Below are 7637 nucleotides of genomic sequence, written 5' to 3'. Positions count from 1 at the left end.
GTGTGTTTATGTTTTAAAGCCAAAATTTGTTTATAATTACTTGACAACTAGTTTTGTTAAACTACTATTATTAGTCATACTTAAGACTTATCCTTAGAGAATCTTCATAGTTTCTAAATTATAATGAAACCAGGTGGAAGCCAAAGTCAATGAATCGACCCTACCATAGAGGTTTTTTTTATCAAAAGTACTTCCATAGGGATGAGGTTGGCAATTACCTTTCGTTCTTATTGGCTAATGTCCTTGTCCTAATTGTCCCTTTATATATATTACAAAATAATACAATTGAATTTTTAAATTCTGCAAGTGCCCCTGAAAATTCCACTATGGTACTAAAATATAATCAAGTAGAATAATGAGTTGACTACTCAGTAGAAAAGTTGACTGATATTCCTATAATATATTGTTAATCATTAATGGTCTTTCGTATAGCATCATAAATTACTGCAGTAGACAGGAAGAAACCGAATTGGCAATGGAGATGTTAAAGAAGTTGATCATCTGTGCATTCATATATATAGCTGCTCTCAGAGTCCTGGTTCACGCCCAGAGTCAATCAGGTTTAGTAAATCCATCAATCTTTATTATGGATTTTAGTTATTTTGCCAACCATGTAATTAGATTTGTTTTCTCTTTGTTTATATATCCGATATATTCCAGGCTTTATTAGCATCGATTGTGGGATATCAGAAAATTCTGGCTATACCGACAAGGTGACAGGCTTAAATTACACTTCAGATGCAACCTTCATAGAGACTGGTGTTGCCAATAATATCTCATCTGAATACAAGAGTGCTACCCTTGAACAACAATTCTTGAAAGTGAGAAGCTTCCCAGAGGGCAAAAAAAATTGTTACACCTTGAAAACTGCACCTGGCGAAATTAAGTTTTTGATTAGAGCAAGATTCATGTATGGAAATTATGATGGCAAAGGTAAAGTACCAAGGTTTAATCTCACTCTCGGAGCTGATATGTGGGATTCGGTGGAATTGGCAGATGCATCTACCATAGTTACCAAGGAGATCATCCATATTCCCAAGAGAAACTATGTATATATTTGTCTTGAAAACACAGACTCTGGAACACCTTTCATATCAGTGTTGGAATTAAGGCCCCTGAGTAATTCCACTTATCAAACTCAATCAGGATCACTACTGCTCTATAGGAGGTGGGATGTTGGTTCAACTGCCAATCAAACAATCAGGTCAGTTGTTTTATATCAGCAAAATCGATCTAATAATTAATTTGAAGCTTCCAAACTTGCTAGCTTCTATGTTTTAGTCTTCCAAACTTTCATATCCGTGTTGGAATTAGGGCTTATGATGTCTTCTGCTTAGGTGTCTTTTTCTTTTTTTAATCTTTTTAATAATTTTTTTCCCTTCACTAAGATTCAATAAAATGGAAAAAGTTATAAAACTATGTAAAACTATATAATACAGGTATAGAGATGACATTTATGACCGCATTTGGACGCCCTACAACAGCCAGAACTGGACACCAGTAAGTAGCCCACTCACTGTCGACACTCGGAACATTTTCCAACCACCGTCTGTGGTCATGCACACTGCCATTATACCAGAAAACGGTAGCGATTCCTTGCAGTTCAGTTGGGAAACTAGTATCTCTACTTCTATATAGCTGAAGTTCAAGACCTCCAGGAAAACCAGATTAGAGAAATGAAAATCTTTACAAATGGAAGAGATTTCGGTGGTAATCTATCCCCCCTGCATACTTATACACAAAGACTAGATATTCCGTATTACCCATGTTAAGTGAAGAAAAGAATGTGATAACTATCAACAAAACTAAGAATTCAACACTACCGCCCATCCTCAACGCACTGGAAATATATCGTGCCCAAGAATTCCTGCAATGGCTGACTGACCAGCAAGATGGTGTGTATTTTCTTCTAGACAATCATTTTCTGTTTACGATTAGTCATAGTTATTTTGGTTCTTACTTCTTTTTTCTTGTAAAAATCTTAGTTGATGCAATCATGAATATCAAGTCAAAATATGGAGTGAAAATATCAAATTGGCAAGGAGATCCATGCGCCCCGCGGAAGTACTTGTGGCAAGGCCTTAATCCCCCCAGGATCATATCCCTGTAAGTCGACTTGTTTAAAAAACTTGACTGGACACTATGTTAATAAGATTATGCATGTAAAAGATTATTGGCAAGCAGGAATTTATCATCGAGTGGAATAGACGGCGAGATATCCCCTGACATATCCAAGCTCACATCAATACAAATTCTGTAAGCATGTCAAATCTCAAAGAAACCTGTAATCAAGTGATCAATCAATTACAATTACAATACTGACCACATTCAGCTTAACATTTCAATTACAATTTCAGGGACTTATCAAATAACAATTTGACCGGCCCAGTGCCTGATTTTCTATTACTGCTACCATACTTGAAAGAGCTGTAAGTTGCTTTATCAGGATTACGGCCATTAGGAAAATTTTCTTGGTTTTAGGAAAACAGGGTCTAATCTTTAATTACAATTTTTTTTTTTTTCAGAAACTTGACTAGAAACAAACTCGAAGGTTCAATTCCAGCTGGACTCTTGGAAAGACAGAAGAATAATTTGCTATCCCTAAGGTTTATTTTCTGTCAAAAGTTGAATATCAAAATTGTCAATGGACTTTTATATTTTTGAATTCTTACATTAATTGTCATGATGATTCAGTGTGCAGGAAAATCCAGATCTTTGTCCTGAAGCTTCTTGTGCAAAGAACAAGTTTATTATTCCGTTACTAGCAGCAGCTGTTTCATTATGCGTCCTCTTTAACTGTAATTGCTACTTTATGGGGCTTCAAAAGGAGAAAACAAGGTAAAAAAGCCACTAAATAATTTATTTAGTTTTAGAACACACTTTCAAACTTTGAATTTGTGCTTATTAAATCCGAAGTTTTCTTCCAGATTTCAATAATAACAGGTCACTGGAGCTGAAAAATCGAAGGTTCTCTTACTCTGATGTTGTGAAGATTACCAACAACTTTGAGACGGTTATCGGGAAAGGAGGATTCGGAACAGTTTACCTTGGATATTTGGATGACAATCAAGTAGCTGTGAAGATGCTCTCTCCATCTTCAGCTCAAGGATATAAGCAGTTTCAAGCTGAGGTATTTGAATGTACTTGCTCATTATTTTTTTAACTTTGTATTTTTGAGAATAATTTATGTTGGCTTTATCTTTACAGATCGAACTTCTTATGAGAGTACATCACAAAAACCTGACAACACTTGTTGGTTATTGCGATGAGGGCATAAACATGGGGCTGATCTATGAGTTCATGGCTAATGGGAACTTAGAAAAACATCTCTTAGGTTTGTTTAATAAACGTACATAGCCAGTTTAGACTGCTATTACCTTGAGAGACTTTCTTAGGATGAAGAGATTAATCCAAGGTCTTAATTAGTAAATAAACAAAGATGCTTATACTTATTGATGCAGGAGATAATGAGGATATCCTGAGTTGGGAAGGGAGACATAAAATAGCAGTAGAGGCAGCACAAGGTTAGGAAGTATATAGTTTACAATTTTTTTTCTTTTTTCGTATGTTTTACATTCTTTTCTTTATGCTTGTAATTTGTTTAATGTAAAGAGTTTGATTTGAAATGTAGGATTGGAGTATCTCCACAATGGCTGTAAACCACCCATATTCCACAGAGATGTGAAATCAACAAACATCCTGCTGAATGAAAATTTTCAGGCCAAATTAGCTGATTTTGGCCTTTCTCGAATTTTTTCAGCCGAAGGTGGAACTCATGTGTCCACGACTATCGTTGGCACCCCTGGATACCTTGACCCTGAGTAAGTATAACCTTATTCTTATTAGAACTATAATCTCTAGAATACAAAAGTACCATCAATTTTCATTCCTACAAAGCTGCCCAAGTCATGTATTATGGTCCTGCAGGTACTATATATCAAACAGGTTGACTGAAAAAAATGATGTGTATAGCTTTGGGGTGGTTCTCTTGGAGATAATCACAAGCAAATCCGTGATTGAAAAAAATAGTGACAAGACTCATATAAGTCAGTGGGTGAGTTTCATGCTTGCCAAGGCGGATATTAAAAATATTATTGATCCAAGATTGCAGGGAGACTTCAACTTCAACTCTGTGCAGAAAGCTATAGAAATAGCAATGGCTTGTATTTCTCCATCTTCGGCAAACAGGCCAACCATGAATCAAATTGTGAATCAATTGAACTACTTTTAGCAATTGAGATGGCTCGTAAGAAGGTAAGCAATGAGACTGAATCAAAAGAGTCTATTGAAATGATCAGTTCAGATCTTCACAAATTATCTTCCACTGGAAGGTAGTATACTATTAATATATGTATGTTGACTACTTTTAATATGAGAAATAAAATGGAATGTAGCTATGAATCATTACCAACATGTTAATATGTAATGAGTAATCTCCTGCATATATCGGATTAATTGCTCTCTCTTTTCCCTTCCATTTGCAATAAGTGTTCTCCATCTATGGGCCTCTGAACAAAACTTTCGGCCAGCTTTTTGCTGGGCCAATGGGTGCATGTTTTAATTGAGCTAAGTTGACAGTCTGGGATAAGGTTATGGGTATTGGGCTTAAGGTTTTTTTCCCACTTCAAATAGACCTCCTCCAACACCTATGGAAACTTATCTTCATTAATAATATTTCATGACACTAATTAATCTCGTTTTACATAATTTCAACTCTTCCTTCCTAGTATTATTTGCATGTAATCAGAAACTTATCTTCAAGTGAAGTGATTGGACCGAGCACCAGTTCAGTCTCACACTTACACAAATATTTGGAAGGATCCCAATCACTAATTATCTTATGAAGTTCTAAAAAATTGTATTGATGAACTCATTTTACAAGCAATTTGATTTAATATTAAATTTTCATCACAATCTCAGGGACTTACCAAATAATAGTTTGACAAGACCAGTGCCTGATTTTCTAACGACTCAATTGTCATCCTTGAGGGTCCAATAAGTTAATTGAAACAAAACCAAATGCAGTTTATATATAATTTTTATGACTCTACAAAAACTTAGAAGGAAACAACTAGGGATGACAATCGAGGATGGGTCAAGGTAGGGATCATCATCCCATCCCGATCCTCGATTCGAACAATATGGGGACTGGGATGGGGATTCTTGAATGGGGGTAGGAATCCCCGTGGGGACCTAATTCTTGAAATAAAAATGAATTTTTAATTTTTTTAACGATATTCCATGATCACCAATTTCAATATTAATTTTTGTTATATTTTGTTTATAAAAGTGAAAAAGATGAAATTCAACACTTAAAAGCTACACCAAGATTAACAAAATATATATAAGTAAAAATGAAATCAAATTCATATAGAGAAAAAAAAAATTTAATATAATTAAATGAAATATGAATACTCATTATTATAATAAAGACTCAATCTCACTAATATAGTTTACAAAATTGAGTTTTCCTCTTGTGTAAGTTACTTTATTTTATTTTTTTAGGACATTCCTTAAATTTTTTATAATTAAATTGAATCAAATTTATTTAATAATTAATTTATTCGGGGATCGACGATAGGCCAGGGTAGGGATGAGACACGAGCCGAGTAGCTCGCGAGCTATTCGAGCTCAGCTCGTCGAAAGCTCGAATTCAACTCGAAGCCAGTCAAGCCGAGCTCGAGCTCGAGTAGCTTGTGAATAGTATCGAGCCGGTTTGATCTAGGCTAAGCTCAGCTTGTCAGGCTCACGAGCATAAACGAGCTTGTTATTGTGGAAGGATTTTAAAATTATGTAGGACTCTGTCTCAAGCTGGAGCACACCTTAATACTCGTGAGCTCGAGCTCGAACACCAATATTGAAGCTCGACCAAGCTTGGCTCAAGCTCGAGCTTGTTATTATTCATCACGAATTGAGCTCGAGTACCGAGATACTCGGCTCGTATACATCCCTAGACCAGGGTGGGATGGGGATTGACATCCTTATCCCTCTCGGAAATCAGTTAGAAGATGGGTTTTCATCTCCATCTCCGCCTCATCCCTGAAATTTTACTTTTAACTCCCCTCCTTAAATGAGGCAGGGACAAGTGGGAACCTGTCCCCACAAGGTCAACTGCCGTCCCTAGAAAACAACCTAACAGGTTCAATTCCAATTGAACTCTGATCAAAGAATGGTTCATCATCATTCAGATATTTTATTCTTTTAATTAAAACTACAACCATAATTTTCAATAATACCACTAGGTACCACGTCATTATACAACCAATCAACGTATTTTCTTATGAGAATTTTTCTCTTATCAATTTTTATCGCACGTGGTGTGAAATTCGTTGATTATGCATTACAAGCTACAATATTATTCCTATTTACTTGACTACATACAGTACACTGTATACACCAAGCTACAATATCATTTTTACGTGTATTTTGCTGAGGTAGAAGAGAACCAAGCCAACCAGACTGGATATCTGGACCTCTATATCAATGGAAGGAAGTGGTATGGCCCTTTTATTCCTATTTACTTGACTACATACACTGCATACACCACTCCATCCATAAGTGAAGAAAAACATGAGTTCTCAATCAAATCTGAGAAGTCAACACTTCCCCAATTCTCAATACCCTTGAGATATTTCAGATGAAAGAATTTCCATAATTGCTGACAAATGAACAAGATGTTATGGTCTTGTAGACGATTTTCATTTCGAAGGGTTAGAATTAGTCACTATGGTTTTAATTCCCACTTGTTTATGCTATTGACCAAAATAGATTAATACCCTTCTAAATGAATCAAAGTGTTGTCGTTATGGTAAAAATATTAGTTAAGGTAGTACGTTGTCGTTTTTTGTAGAAAAGAATCAGCTAAGCTACTGAAGTAGCTATTGAACTGCACTAAATAACAGTAACTTGTATACTCTTTAGTTAGTGTTTCAAGAAACCAAGAAATTGAATACTGCCCATTTTCTTGTTCTTTCTTTGCTCTACTTCAGTAGTCATCTTGTGTACATGGTATCAAAGCCACTAACTTGCGTCAATGGCGAATCCTTCAAAGCTTACTGGTGGACTCAACAATTCAAACAAATTATTGAACCAGTCAACAAATCGAACTGCATCAGCTCTAGCCACTAGTTTACAAGTCATCAATCCTGAACTCACTCAAAGCAATAACCCTTTTTGGAGTTCTCAAGTACTATCCACCGTTGGTTCACACGAACTTGAGGATCATCTTATTGGTAAGATTGCACGTCCCTCACCTCTAATCATCACTGACTTTGAAATTGCTCAAGATTTAGGTCGAATTAGTGGTAGCTTAAATCAAGTAAATGAACAATTGAATCCTACCTATATAATGTGGAAAACGACCGATAAGTTTCTAATAAGCTGGCTCTTGGGATCAATTTCCGAAAGCATGTTTGGATATGTATCAAAGTGTAAAAGTTCCACTGAAATATGGTTTGCCTTAAGAATGAATTCATCACTGACTCAAAGGCTAGAGCGTTACATCTTAAGAATCTAAGTGCAGCGCCCCCGAGCCCGTAGGCGATTTTGGGCTTTTCCATGTATAACCGCTGTAGGATTTCTTTTAAGTTATTAATTCCTTTTTAGGTTGGGCTTAGGAATAAGAATCCTTGTAAAAC

General features: G+C 35.8%; 1 pseudogene; it reads left to right on the top strand.

The window, feature by feature from the left end:
• The first annotated feature begins 358 nt into the window (after positions 1–358).
• LOC116119924 lies at positions 359–4547 on the top strand (annotated as a pseudogene).
• The last annotated feature ends 3090 nt before the right edge of the window (positions 4548–7637 follow it).

Source organism: Pistacia vera, unplaced genomic scaffold (assembly GCF_008641045.1).
Source record: "Pistacia vera cultivar Batoury unplaced genomic scaffold, PisVer_v2 Contig911, whole genome shotgun sequence".
Classification (NCBI taxonomy): Eukaryota; Viridiplantae; Streptophyta; class Magnoliopsida; order Sapindales; family Anacardiaceae; genus Pistacia; species Pistacia vera.
Note: the sequence above shows the minus strand (reverse complement) of the source record. Positions and strands in the feature narration are given on the sequence as shown.